Consider the following 13,314-nt stretch of genomic DNA (forward strand, 5'->3'; position numbering starts at 1 on the left):
AATTCTATGCACGTTTTATGCAGCAGCAGCATACCCAGGCTGAAGCCCAGAGAAGTGTGTGCATGCACAGCAGCCGCACTGCATTTGTGCACACAGTGAGATGCGACGGCATCTCACTTGTGCGATTACCTCTGCCTGATTTACAGGCAGAGGCGGCCGCAGGATGTGTCGGTGGTGTTGAGGTGGCATTTGGGGGGTGCGGACCGGACAACACAGGCGTGTCCAAACTGATGCGGGGCGGGCCACAGCAGCTGCGTGACATCACACCAGCCAATGCGACTCTAAACATGGTGGGTAGCCACCTGCCCTCACAGCTAGGTTGAATAGGCAGAGAGCTACTCGTCAGGTACGAAAGCATCGCTGCTGTGCGATGCTTTTGCATGTCTGCAGGGGGGCATTCCCCCACATGTCTGCCCTGTGCTGGGCATCCCCCCGCATGACAAAGATTTTGATCATAGATGTGCATTTTTTCGCACATCTACGATCGGATCTGAATTAGGCCCGTACATTTCTTGATCAAGTTAGCAGTTTAGGAATGGGAAGGGGATGTCTTTGCATTTTCATCACTTTTGGTAAAAACATTATAAATGGGCTCCCAAATGTTTGTCAAAATGGATAACTCTGACCCAGTCAGCCTGCAGACTTGCATTTAATACATTATTGCAGCCAAAGCCACATTCTGCCTTTGGCCCCCATGACTGTACCGGGTCAGTGGTATACCAGTAGATACTGCATTACTGAGCATCTTGGGTCACCATTCAGCTGTATACATTTATACTTTTAGTTTTTGGAGCATAGTGTATAAGAACACAGTTTGGGATGCTAAGGCCACTTTTTAACTGGTATCCAGATGTTAGATCTACAGTATCTAGGTAGACAATCAATACATTGACACCATATGGTCAACATGCATTAGGTAGAGAAGTACAAAAGGTCAACAGATGAAAGATTGATAGTCTTTAATGTTGACAGGTTTTAACGGTCAACAGGTACTAAAGGGTAATCTGACAAATGTCGACACACATATGGCTGACACATCATTTTTGGGTTTATCACGTGTGTTACTAACATTTGTTTAACTTACTATACACGTGGACATTTACTGGGAATAGTAACTAGTGGCAAATGCAGCGGAGCAAGCCACCTTGCCTAGGAGAGTCTATTTTTGTACTGATGTTGGTCTCAGAACAAGAAATATATAAGATGTGACCAAAAAAACAAAAAAAAACTTGTGTTGACCATGGCCATGTTGACCTTTTGACTGTGTTGACCGTTTGTACCAGTCGACCTTAAATGCTGTTGACCTTTCATGTGTCAGCCTTCTGTACCTGTCAACCTTCTGTACCTTTTAACCTAATGCATGTGGATGATTTGACCTATTGACCTTCAACCTTAACATTGTCGATCTGCTATACCACACCCTTTTTAACCATAATCTGACCCTGGGCTGGTTTTAAAAATCTTAGTACTACTGTAGTCATTTTTCTTTGAAGAGAGTTTTCATTATTCCAATGCACTAATTCTTATTTGCCTGTCACTTTGCATTTAAGATGAAATATTGTCACAAAAGCTGCATTTATATTTAAGACCCATTGCCTCTGCAAACCTAGTAAGGGGTAGACATATCTGAAGAGGCACAGTATGCAAAAAATTAGATGTGATGCCAAAGTCTGACCTCCTTCTATTGTATAAAGTGAAACACCCTTTTTGATTAGATTAACCTATTCAGTTTTCTCCTAAAATACTGCTGGTTTAGCCTACTCTGTGGCTTAAGTTAACCACTTGCCTGGGATGTGACTGGAACCAGGAGTACGTTACTTGGGCAGGTCACATCACATGCGAGTGCATTGCCCTGCTGTGTGCTTGGCTTTAGATTAGGAGGTCCATTCTGCACAAGTGCAGAACAGATCTCCTCTGGCTCCCCAGACTCCCTGTAGTGATGCAGCGGTCTGTGACCACCGATATCACTGCCAGAATCATGTCCCTGAAGAATGCCATGCATTCTGTAGCATATGTGCTGGGGATCACAGTGTGTGTGTGTGTGTGTGTGTGTGTGTGTGGTGGAGGGGTAACCCACTGGGGGGATCTATCACTAGTGGGGGTGGGAAAGGGGTAAAATTAAGTTAAATGATGCTGGAGGGGGTAAAATAATAAAAAATCAGACATTGGTACATTGGTCACAGGGTACGAGGGAGAGGGTTTGCAAAAGGGGGAGTTTTAAAGGGTGTTTGGTTTACAAAACATGGATTTTCTTTTTTTTTTTTTTTACTGCTAAGAGGGTGTGGGGGTACTATTATTATTATTTTACACCATTGGGGGGTCTACTGCCAATGGGGGATGGGAAGTTATTTTATGAAGGGGATCTACAGACACGGGGTGGATGAGGGTGTACAAAACACCCCCTATATATTTTTTTTTAAATAAAATATTTTTATATGTCTTCACCAAAACATTTTAGACTTTATTAAGTAATTAAAAAAAAAAAAACTATTTCTGAGCAGTTTTGTGGGAGGAAAAAAATAGTTAAGTGGTTAATGAGAAAGCGGTAATATTGGGACAGCCTTTACAAATGTGCTCTTGGAAACATACGTACCATCAAAGTACAACTGAAAGCCACAAAATGCAAGACACTAATTGCCTTGTCGGAGTTCCTGCAAGTCCTTTTGCAGACTGTCTTTGCATTAATCATTGCAAATCTCAGATTTGCATGTTACCACAAAAGCGGGGGTGCTGGTGCCTGACCCATGTCAGTGGCCAGTGCAAACGTCTGCTCAACCAATTACACCGTCATCTTGCTCTGAAAATAAAGGCTAATTTGTAAGATATTATGACATACTCGCACTGACTAAAGCACATAACATAACCAATGAGGATTTTAGGCTTTATCACAAATATTTTTCATTTTGTCAACGGGCAATCCAGATCACCATCTGACCTGAAGCTATAAGATGTAGGTTGGAATGGACGGTAAATCCGGTCAGATGAATTTAGAATCCAGCAACAGTACAGTATGTTATTGGTGCCTATCCAATGTGGGTGTTCAACATTAGGGATGAAGCAATGATTTTTTTTAAACTTAAGCGCACACATGATTAGTAAAATATGAGAGAGGTTAGATCTCATAGATGGGGCTGAAGGCATGGTTTGCTCCTTATAATGCACTAGGCATTCTCATTCACTCTCCACCACCTACACCCCTCTCACTTAAAATGTCATTACTCTGTGTTTATATCACTCCTACTCTACCCTCCTGTGATTCTGATTTCTTACATTAATATTTGATCCACTTTGTTTCTCATCTTGCTGGAAACCAGCTATGAGATCAATTGCATATATTGTATTATAGAGTTTCAATTTTATTTAGTTTCATATTGTATTTTTGAGTTTGCTATTATACTTGTAGATATACAGTGAGTTTTATGTCTTATTACTGTAGAGCAGGCCTGGCCAACCTGTGGCTCTCCAGCTGTTGTAAAACTACAAGTCCCATCATGCTTTGCCACAGTTTTTCTATTAGGGAATGCTAAAACTCTGGCAGGGCATGCTGGGATGTGTAGTTTCACAACATCTGGAGAGCCACAGGTTGGCCAGGCCTGCTGTAGAGGGTATAAATCTGACCTCACTCACTACTATTCATGTATTGTTACTGTATTGGTATTCATGATATGTCATGATATCATATATGTCTTCCTGACAATAGATTAAACCAATCATCTCTATAGCGACCAGCTTTCTCAATGTATGTTACAAGTGTTAAATGCATGTCACTGTATAAGCTACAGTATATCAGCGATCACAATGTGAGCGATCACAAATGGTTAAATGAATCTATAAATGAGCTATTATCGTGATTATTTTTTTCCAGACATAAATGTCTTGAACTTCGCAAAGCAAAAAAAATATATATTTATTCTAATGTCTGTCTTGTTAGTAACCCCACAGGCTTATTCTTCTGAATGTACATTATGCTTCACAAAAAGCAGTTAATGAAATTATGCTGGGTACACAGAAATGCCAAATGTATTGACATGATTAATGACCTTAGATAAAGCATCCTCAGAGAGAATAGGATGTAATGCTGCCAGTCAAGGTATCTGTCACTCATCTACTGCCGGATAAAACTTAAGTTCCTTGTTATCACCTACAGTACAAAGGGGCAGATGTACTAACCTGGAGAAGGCATAAGGAAGTGATAAACCAGTGATATGTGCAAGGTGATAAAGGCATCAGACAAACAGCTCTAATATGTAAATTAACAGTTAGGATCTGATTGGCTGCTGCCTTTATCACCTTGCACATATCACTGGTTTATCACTTCCTTATGCCTTCTCCAGGTTAATACATCTGCCCCAGAGCCCTCTAAAACAATGCTGCACCACCCTATAGATTTTTACTATTTTCTGTGTTGTGTGCTATAATTAGCCTTCTGTATATCAGACAACTATCACCCTGCTACTCCCACATTCTAGAATGCATTTTTGGCCTAATTCAGAGTGGGAGGCGTATCGGGTATGGGCAGAATGGGCCTTGTGTTGTTGCCCGCATTCCCCACTTCCGCTGTCATTGATAGACATTGAGGGGGTGGGCGGGGCATGGAGAGACCTGTGTTACCAGAAACTGGGGTGTCTCACCCCATTTTCTGTGAGGGGAGAGTCCGGGGTCTGCGTTTTATCAGTTTAAATATGTTTCGTTATCGGGCGCAAACAAATAAAAGGTTTGAAAACTGAGCACTCATACATATGTATCTTATCACACAGGATTCCTGGCCTCACTTCCATCGTGAATAAACTGGAGCTTACTCAGCTGGCCCTCTGCGTGGAACATCGCAATGTTGGATCCCAGCTTGTGACATTCGTCACAGTGCCGGGATTGCAGCTACGTGCAGGAGGCATCTCTTCTACTGAGAAGTCTCCTGCATGTCCCTCCTTAGAATTGGACGGAAATGCAAAACTGCTTGCAAGCGGTTTTGAATTTCCATCCATCTCTGAATCAGGCCCTTTGTACGTTCAACTTGGAAAAGACCCACTTTATAGAAATACTGTATGTGGATAGCACTGGTCTCTCAAACATTGAAACACTCCTTAAAATATCATCTCTTCAGGTTACCAAATTCCACTTAATTTAAAGCCCTCATTCATCAGAGATGTATTGGAGCAATGTCCCGATCCCAGATCGGAGAATCTGGAATATTAAATATAGAGGAATAGGGCATTTTTAATATGTTTAATTTCCCTGATTCCTCGATGGATGACTGATCCTCGCTGGCTACCAATCGGCGCATCCAGTCAGCAGATCAGCAGTGCCAGCGGGTCGGGAATTGCAGAGGCTGATGTATGGGGGCCATTAGTCTCGAACCTGTAGAGCCTTGGCAAAGCAATGCATTGGGGCCCCTATCAACCCATTCAAGGGAATAAATAAAAAAAGAATTCATAACTTACTCCTCGTCTTTCCAAAAGTTTCCATAAAGTCAACTGCTGTTAGCATTCTGATTGGTGGATAGCTTCAGACATCCACCAAGCAGCATGCTGGCAGCCATCCACCAATAAGCATGCTGGCAGCCATTCACAGTCTGGCTGCAGGCTGGGAGGCAGGTAGAGAATGTTGCTTTTCCATTCTGATTGTCTGTGATTCACACTCAGAGTATCTAAGTAGCATTATCTACCTGCTTCCCAAGTAGCCTGGTAGACACCAGCTCAGGGCGCAAATGCCTCCTGGCCTAGACCACCTGCTCCAAGGTCCCTAGAATCATGGGGCCCTGGACAGCTGCCCAGTGTACCCATATGTTAAGATGGTGCTCACTACACTTCTTTGTTACATCTGTTCCTCGCTGCACATCTACTGTAATTACTACAACTATTCCTCATTACACATCTACTTTACTACAGCTATTCCTCATTACACATCTACTTTACTACAGCTGGGGCACTGAGCAACGGCACCGATCACAGACCTGTCTCTACAGCTCTATGTGCACCTTTTACTAAATGCATTGATCTTTTTAGCTAGGTACACATATTGAATTGAATAAATAAAAAGAGCATGTCTGAATGATATAAAAATATGACTAATAAGAACAGAATAAAGTAAAAATTAGGCATTTCACTTAGTAAAAGTTAGAAGATGAAATGTACAAGATGATATATTAGAGTCACAAGAAGATGCTGGACCACAGGTGCACGGAATAGGAGGTGGAGTAAATAACTATGCATACAGTAGATTTGGTACTTTCAAATGATGTATGTGTCTAGCCCTTATCCAAACCTAGTGAAATATACTGTATATTACTATGTGCCTATAACATTACTCAGTGCATGCATTTACTATCTCAAAAAGGATTACATTTATACTGGAATTATCAAATAGATTTGAAAACATTTCTCTACAAAATAACTCAACAAATGTTCTATTAACACAACATGGAACAAAAATTGTCGTGTACTTGTGTTCAGTATTCATGATTCTGCAGATGTCTCACATGGCGACTCCCATGCTGGACAGTAACCACAACCTGACATGTTGTTGGGAGTCTGTTGTAGAAGTTGACTTAGTGATAATACCATATATATTCACACATTATTATGATCATCCTACATATATTAATGGTCACATTTAACAACTTGGGATCTGTTGCATGAAGAAACCATAAGCAACAAGCAAACAAGAGATGCTACATCAGCAATCTAAAGCTGGATACATAGGGGTAATTCAGATCTGATCGTAGATATGTTACATTTAGCACATCTACGATCAGTTTCTCAGACATGCGGGGGGGACGCCCAGCACAGGGCTAGTCCGCCCTGCATGTCTGACCCTACCCCCCCTCACCGGTTGCAAAAGCATCGCACAACGTGATGCTTTTGCACCCGCTGAGTAGCTACCTGCCAGCACAACTGCTGCGCGCTTTCAGACCCCTACTCACCGCATCCCAGGTCGCAGCAGCTGAGTTTGATGTCACGCAGCCACCACGGCCTGCCCCCATAACGATCCGGACACACCTGCGTTATCCGGACTGCGCCATGTTGGCACGCCCCCTCCTGCTCTACGACCGCCTCTGCCTGTCAATCAGGCAGAGGCATTCGCAGCCCTGAGATGCTGATATCATCTCACTGGGCTTCTGGGGTGCGCATGCGCAGTGCGGCCATTGCGCACGCACACTCCAGCAAAGGCTTCAGACTGCGATCGCCCATAGTTCAGACGCATGTTGTAAGCCTTGTTTATGTTCTATGGCAGATTGCAAAACATTTTCTGGCTTTAGAGCAGGTCACTGTTTCCAAAAGTCTGACCACTATAGGCACAGTGCTTAAGAAATGGAAGCAAAAATCTAATCAGTTGTTAATAGGCAACACAATTCTTTTCCTTTGTATAACATTTCATAAATGTCCCCCATGGCTATTAATCACAGAAATCATATTTTTACAAGCTAATATTGTTTTTGATTATTGTAAAATATGGAAATGGACACAGCTGCGTAAATCACGGGGCCCCATGAGATCGTTGTGCTTAAATGATGCATAGTGCCTTACAGCACTGAGGTCTTTGGTTTGATTCCCATCACAGCTCTAACTGTGTGGAGATTGTATATTCTCGCAGAGATTGCAAGGGTTTCCTCTCACAATCCAAAACTATACTGGTAGGTTAATTGGCTCCCAACAAAAATGAACCATAATGTTTATACAGTACATGTGGTAGGGAATATAGATTGTAAGCTCCACTGGGGCAGAGACTGAGGTGAATAGCCAAATATTTTCTGGAAAATGCTGCTGGATATGTGTGCGCTATATTATTATTATTATTATTATTATTATCCTTTATTTATATGGCGCCACAAGGGTCCCGCAGCACCCAATTACAGAGTACATAAGCACATAATCAAAACAGGAAAACTGTGATTTACAGTTGAAGACAATATAGGACAAGTACAGGGTAACTAAGCATAACTACACCAGTGAATGACAGAGATAAGTTCCAGGTGGCCAAAAACTGCGAGATTTGGGCAGTTGAGGATTATTAAAGTAAGAAAAGGATAAGCACATGAGGGAAGAGGGCCCTACTCGTGAGAGCTTACATTCTAAGGGGAGGGGTAGACAGACAGGGGTGACACAGATGGGGTACATAGAGAGCGTGGAACAGAGGGTTAGGATGAGATTTGGCTGGGTTTGGTAAAGAAATGGGTCTTAAGAGCCCGTTTGAAGTTTTGTAGAGAGGTGGAGAGTCTGAGGGGGAGAGGTAAAGAATTCCAGAAAATATAATGTTAATAACTAAATCTGCCCCACTGTATACTGCACTCTATTGTTTTAAAATATTCAAATATTACATGTTCTTTCTTATCATTGATTGCGCCCTAAGCTTTTCACACATGGGCAGGCCCAGGACAGCACAGACTTTAATGCTGCTTAAACTCCTATTACGGTACTTCATAGTTGGCGACTTTAACAAGAGTATATCTAGTAGTGTCTTGGCTGGTCTGAATATCATATATAAAGCATGTAAATTTACTGTAGCTGAACACATCCACATCAACACACTCCACACTAGCCCTGCTCAGACCACAATGTATGTACGTATGTAGGGTGACTAAAGTGGGGTGTGCGATTGCGGTTGATCTTGAAATATAATTTTCTGCACCTGTATATATGCAAAGGAACTTGATGGATAAAATTTCCATTTGAAAATTAATCTAAATTGTCTTGTGCAAATAGCACAGGGACTTATGCTGATGTGTGCTAAGTGAATAACACATTGAACTATACTGGGTGCACATTTGCATATGAAAATACATATAATTTACAATGAATAATTTAAAGCTAAAAGCTCTGGGCAATTATGCAGCATTTTAAACAGTTCTAACCACATATTACAGGAATAAGAAATAACAGATTAGTGTGGGTGGATAGATAGATAGATAGATAGATAGATAGATAGATAGATAGATAGATAGATAGATAGATAGATAGATAGATAGATAGATAGATAGATAGATAGATAAATAGATAGATAGATAGGATAGATAATGCATGTATATATATATATATATATATATATATATACATATATATATATATATAGCCTGTGAATGGGAAGCACTTGAAACCTCTATATGAGCAGTTCAGTTCAGCATTATTTCCTTTGGACAGCTGTCTGTCTGTTTTCTAAATCTCAGCTTTGCTTGAACTAAGTTAAAAATCAACCAAGTGGAGCGCACTGGAGCCCTTACAGGTTGACTTATTCTTAGGTATGAAAAATGCAGGAAATGATAGAAGGATCCTGACAAGACTGATACCTACTTAATGCCCTTGCATCAAATTCTCTCATCCCTCCAAAAACTAGGACAAATAACAATGTGCCTTTTTCAACCTCTTCTGTCTGTTTATTTTTAATAATTAATGCTACAAACTTGTATTCAGATACATTAGACTTTTTTCCAGTCACATTTAATTTCTTACATTTATTTCCTATGTACTGTATGTACTGTATGATAGTTATTATTACTTTTATTATTGTTGATGATCTGTACAGTGGTGTAGAGCTCGAAGCCTCAGGACAGTAGGGAAAACCGCATATACTGTATACAACAGGAATATACTAGGTAGCCAAGTCAATGTTAGCACGAAAAAGTGATTGACAGAAAGGGGCTCCTTGTGGAAGCTGGTAATGGGTGAGTAGCGATTTCTGACCATTTCTGGTAATGTCCACAGCTTGCGCCTATGATATCATATACAATTGCAATGGCTTCGGCTTCTTACTTCCAGTAGTTATACTGCATGGACATAAAGTTACTTAGAAGGTCGATGTTTGAACAATGTGCGTCCAGCGGTTGCGTCTTTGGGCATAACTGGCGGATTTGAGACACCTTCATACAATTCCTGCAACATTTGCATATTTTGTGCCCAGCCTCTGCATAAGCATTTGCAGCTGCGATGGTATTTACCTACATCTCTGGATCAGGGCCGATGTCTGCAGTAACATGTACTGTACACGTCCTGTCCAACAAAAGCAAATCTGGAATGTCTGACCGTCTCTGTTCCTGCTGGCTAGGACAGCAGGTTTCACAACTTCCACAAACTGTGCCGGAAATCAGGAGAGCACTATGATGTGGCACTCCCTGATTGGCTGCCGGGTCCTCTAGTGACAGCAGTCACGGGGGTCTCGGCATTCGGGGAAAGAGGATCCATGTGTAAACATGGATCCCCTTTAGTGGCGTAGACTCGTTTTTTTGCGTTTTTTTTTCTTTTTAACCCTGTGGATGTCTACATGGACAGAAGAGGATCGATCTTCACTGGAGTAAACTGTAGGTGAGTATTTTTTTTTTTTTTTACAGGTACACCAATTGGATGCTATGGTGACAAGGGGACCGATGGGCTCCATGGGACACTACACTAGGTAAGTATGTGTGAGTGTGTAAGTGTGCATATATGTGTATTAAACTTGTTCTTTCACGGTGTGTGTCCTGTTTTTTGGGGTATTTTTTTTGTTGTGGAACTACAGGTACCAGCAGGGCCGGCGCTACCCGCTCAGCAAGGTCCTGCAAAGCAGGGAGGCGCTGGGCAGGGCCGGCGCTACCCGCTCAGCAAGGTCCTGCAAAGCAGGGAGGTGCTGGGTCAGAGAGGCGCTCTCCCCGCTCTGCGACCTTGCTGTGATGTGCGCTGTTGATGCCGGCTGCCAGCGCCTGTCACTCTGACAGACGACAGCAGCGGCACCTCACTGATGGGGCCGCCCCTCTCCCTGCCTCTTCACTTATGAAGCCGCCCAGCGCTGTGTAGGAGCCCGCAGCAGTGTAGTGAGTCACACTGACTCATTACACGCTGCCGCCACTGAGCTGCATTTTCTAACAGAAAAAACCTCACTGGCGCTGGTCCCCGACGCCAGTGAGAGGGTGATCAGTCACAGTCACATCACCCTTCTTCTCTGCTCCGCACTGCTGCTGCAGCTCTCTGCTTCCTGGACTCTGTGTTGGCCCTCACTGCATGCTGGGACATACGGGGGAGGGAGGAGGGGGAGTCTCGGCAGCAGTCCGTGGTGTGTGTACAGAAGAGTGAGTCACAGGCCCTGCAGTGAGGAGCCTTGCTGGAGCCAGAGCCAGGAGGTGCAGAGTGTGGAACTTGTGGAAAAAGAAAACACATGTAAAGTAAAGACTGTGTGTTTAGCTATGGCTGTGTGTGTTTCTGCATATACTGTATATGTATTTTCCTATGTCTGTTTAGCTATGTGTATTTTTTGTGTATACTGTATATGTATTTTGCTAGGTGTTTAGCTGTATGTATGTACAGTATGTATGTGTGTCTTTTCTGTGGGTGTGTCTGTGTATATGTGTTTTGCTGTGTGTGTTTTACTATATGTGTGTATATCAATATCTACAGATGTAGCCACACTTATCCATCCCATGATGCGTACGCATCGCGGCATGGATGACGCCACTGGTGTGCCCATGTCTATGAGTCGCGCATGTGTACTTCTATGGAGTGAACGGAGGCTGCGAATAGCCACAGCACGGCGTTCACTGTCTGCTTGCCATGATGCGTATGCCGGTTCCTACACATTGCAGCAACAATGAGGCTGGCCACATCTCTATCTATCTCTATCTAGCGTCTGTACTGTGTGGCGTACCGCGTATAAGCTTCTGTACTGTGTGGCGTACCGCGTATAAGCTTCTGTACTGTGTGGCGTACCGTGTATAAGCTTCTGTACTGTGCGGCGTACCGCGTATAAGCTTCTGTACTGTGCGGCGTACCGTGTATAAGCTTCTGTACTGTGCGGGGTACCGTGTATAAGCGTCTGTACTGTGCGGGGTACCGTGTATAAGCATTTGTACTGTGTGGCGTACCGTGTATAAGCTTCTGTACTGTGCAGGGTACCGCGTATAAGCTTCTGTACTGTGTGGCGTACCGTGTATAAGCTTCTGTACTGTGCGGGGTACCGTGTATAAGCGTCTGTACTGTGCGGGGTACCGTGTATAAGCTTTTGTACTGTGCGGCGTACCGTGTATAAGCGTCTGTACTGTGTGGCGTACCGCGTATAAGCTTCTGTACTGTGCGGCGTACCGTGTATAAGCTTCTGTACTGTGTGGCGTACCGTGTATAAGCTTCTGTACTGTGCAGGGTACCGCGTATAAGCTTCTGTACTGTGTGGCGTACCGTGTATAAGCTTCTGTACTGTGCGGGGTACCGTGTATAAGCGTCTGTACTGTGCGGGGTACCGTGTATAAGCTTCTGTACTGTGTGGCGTACCGTGTATAAGCTTCTGTACTGTGCGGGGTACCGTGTATAAGCGTCTGTACTGTGCGGCGTACCGTGTATAAGCTTTTGTACTGTGTGGCGTACCGTGTATAAGCTTCTGTACTGTGCAGGGTACCGCGTATAAGCTTCTGTACTGTGTGGCGTACCGTGTATAAGCTTCTGTACTGTGCGGGGTACCGTGTATAAGCTTCTGTACTGTGCAGGGTACCGCGTATAAGCTTCTGTACTGTGCGGGGTACCGTGTATAAGCTTTTGTACTGTGCGGCGTACCGTGTATAAGCGTCTGTACTGTGTGGCGTACCGCGTATAAGCTTCTGTACTGTGCGGCGTACCGTGTATAAGCTTCTGTACTGTGCGGGGTACCGTGTATAAGCGTCTGTACTGTGCGGGGTACCGTGTATAAGCTTTTGTACTGTATGGCGTACCGTGTATAAGCTTCTGTACTGCGCAGGGTACCGCGTATAAGCTTCTGTACTGTGTGGCGTACCGTGTATAAGCTTCTGTACTGTGCGGGGTACCGTGTATAAGCGTCTGTACTGTGCGGGGTACCGTGTATAAGCTTTTGTACTGTGCGGCGTACCGTGTATAAGCGTCTGTACTGTGTGGCGTACCGCGTATAAGCTTATGTACTGTGCGGCGTACCGTGTATAAGCTTCTGTACTGTGTGGCGTACCGTGTATAAGCTTCTGTACTGTGCGGCGTACCGTGTATAAGCTTCTGTACTGTGCAGGGTACCGCGTATAAGCTTCTGTACTGTGCGGCGTACCGTGTATAAGCTTCTGTACTGTGCGGGGTACCGTGTATAAGCGTCTGTACTGTGCGGGGTACCGTGTATAAGCTTTTGTACTGTGTGGCGTACCGTGTATAAGCTTTTGTACTGTGTGGCGTACCGTGTATAAGCTTCTGTACTGTGCAGGGTACCGTGTATAAGCTTCTGTACTTTGCGGGGTACCGTGTATAAGCTTTTGTACTGTGCGGCGTACCGCGTATAAGCGTCTGTACTGTGCGGGGTACCGTGTATAAGCTTCTGTACTGTGCGGGGTACCGTGTATAAGCTTTTGTACTGTGCGGGGTACCGCGT

At 43.7% G+C, this 13,314-nt stretch overlaps 1 long non-coding RNA gene across 2 annotated transcripts in view; it reads left to right on the forward strand.

Moving 5' to 3' along the window:
* Positions 1 to 10,931: 10,931 nt before the first annotated feature.
* The window catches only part of LOC134943474 (uncharacterized), a 76,734-nt gene continuing 74,351 nt past the window's right edge, over positions 10,932 to 13,314 (forward strand). For both annotated transcript variants that reach the window (XR_010181559.1, XR_010181560.1), the window contains exon 1: positions 10,932 to 11,120. This is a non-coding gene — a long non-coding RNA (uncharacterized LOC134943474). The remainder of the gene's footprint in view (positions 11,121 to 13,314) is intronic.

This window comes from Pseudophryne corroboree, chromosome 7, assembly GCF_028390025.1.
Source record: "Pseudophryne corroboree isolate aPseCor3 chromosome 7, aPseCor3.hap2, whole genome shotgun sequence".
NCBI classification, from domain to species: Eukaryota; Metazoa; Chordata; class Amphibia; order Anura; family Myobatrachidae; genus Pseudophryne; species Pseudophryne corroboree.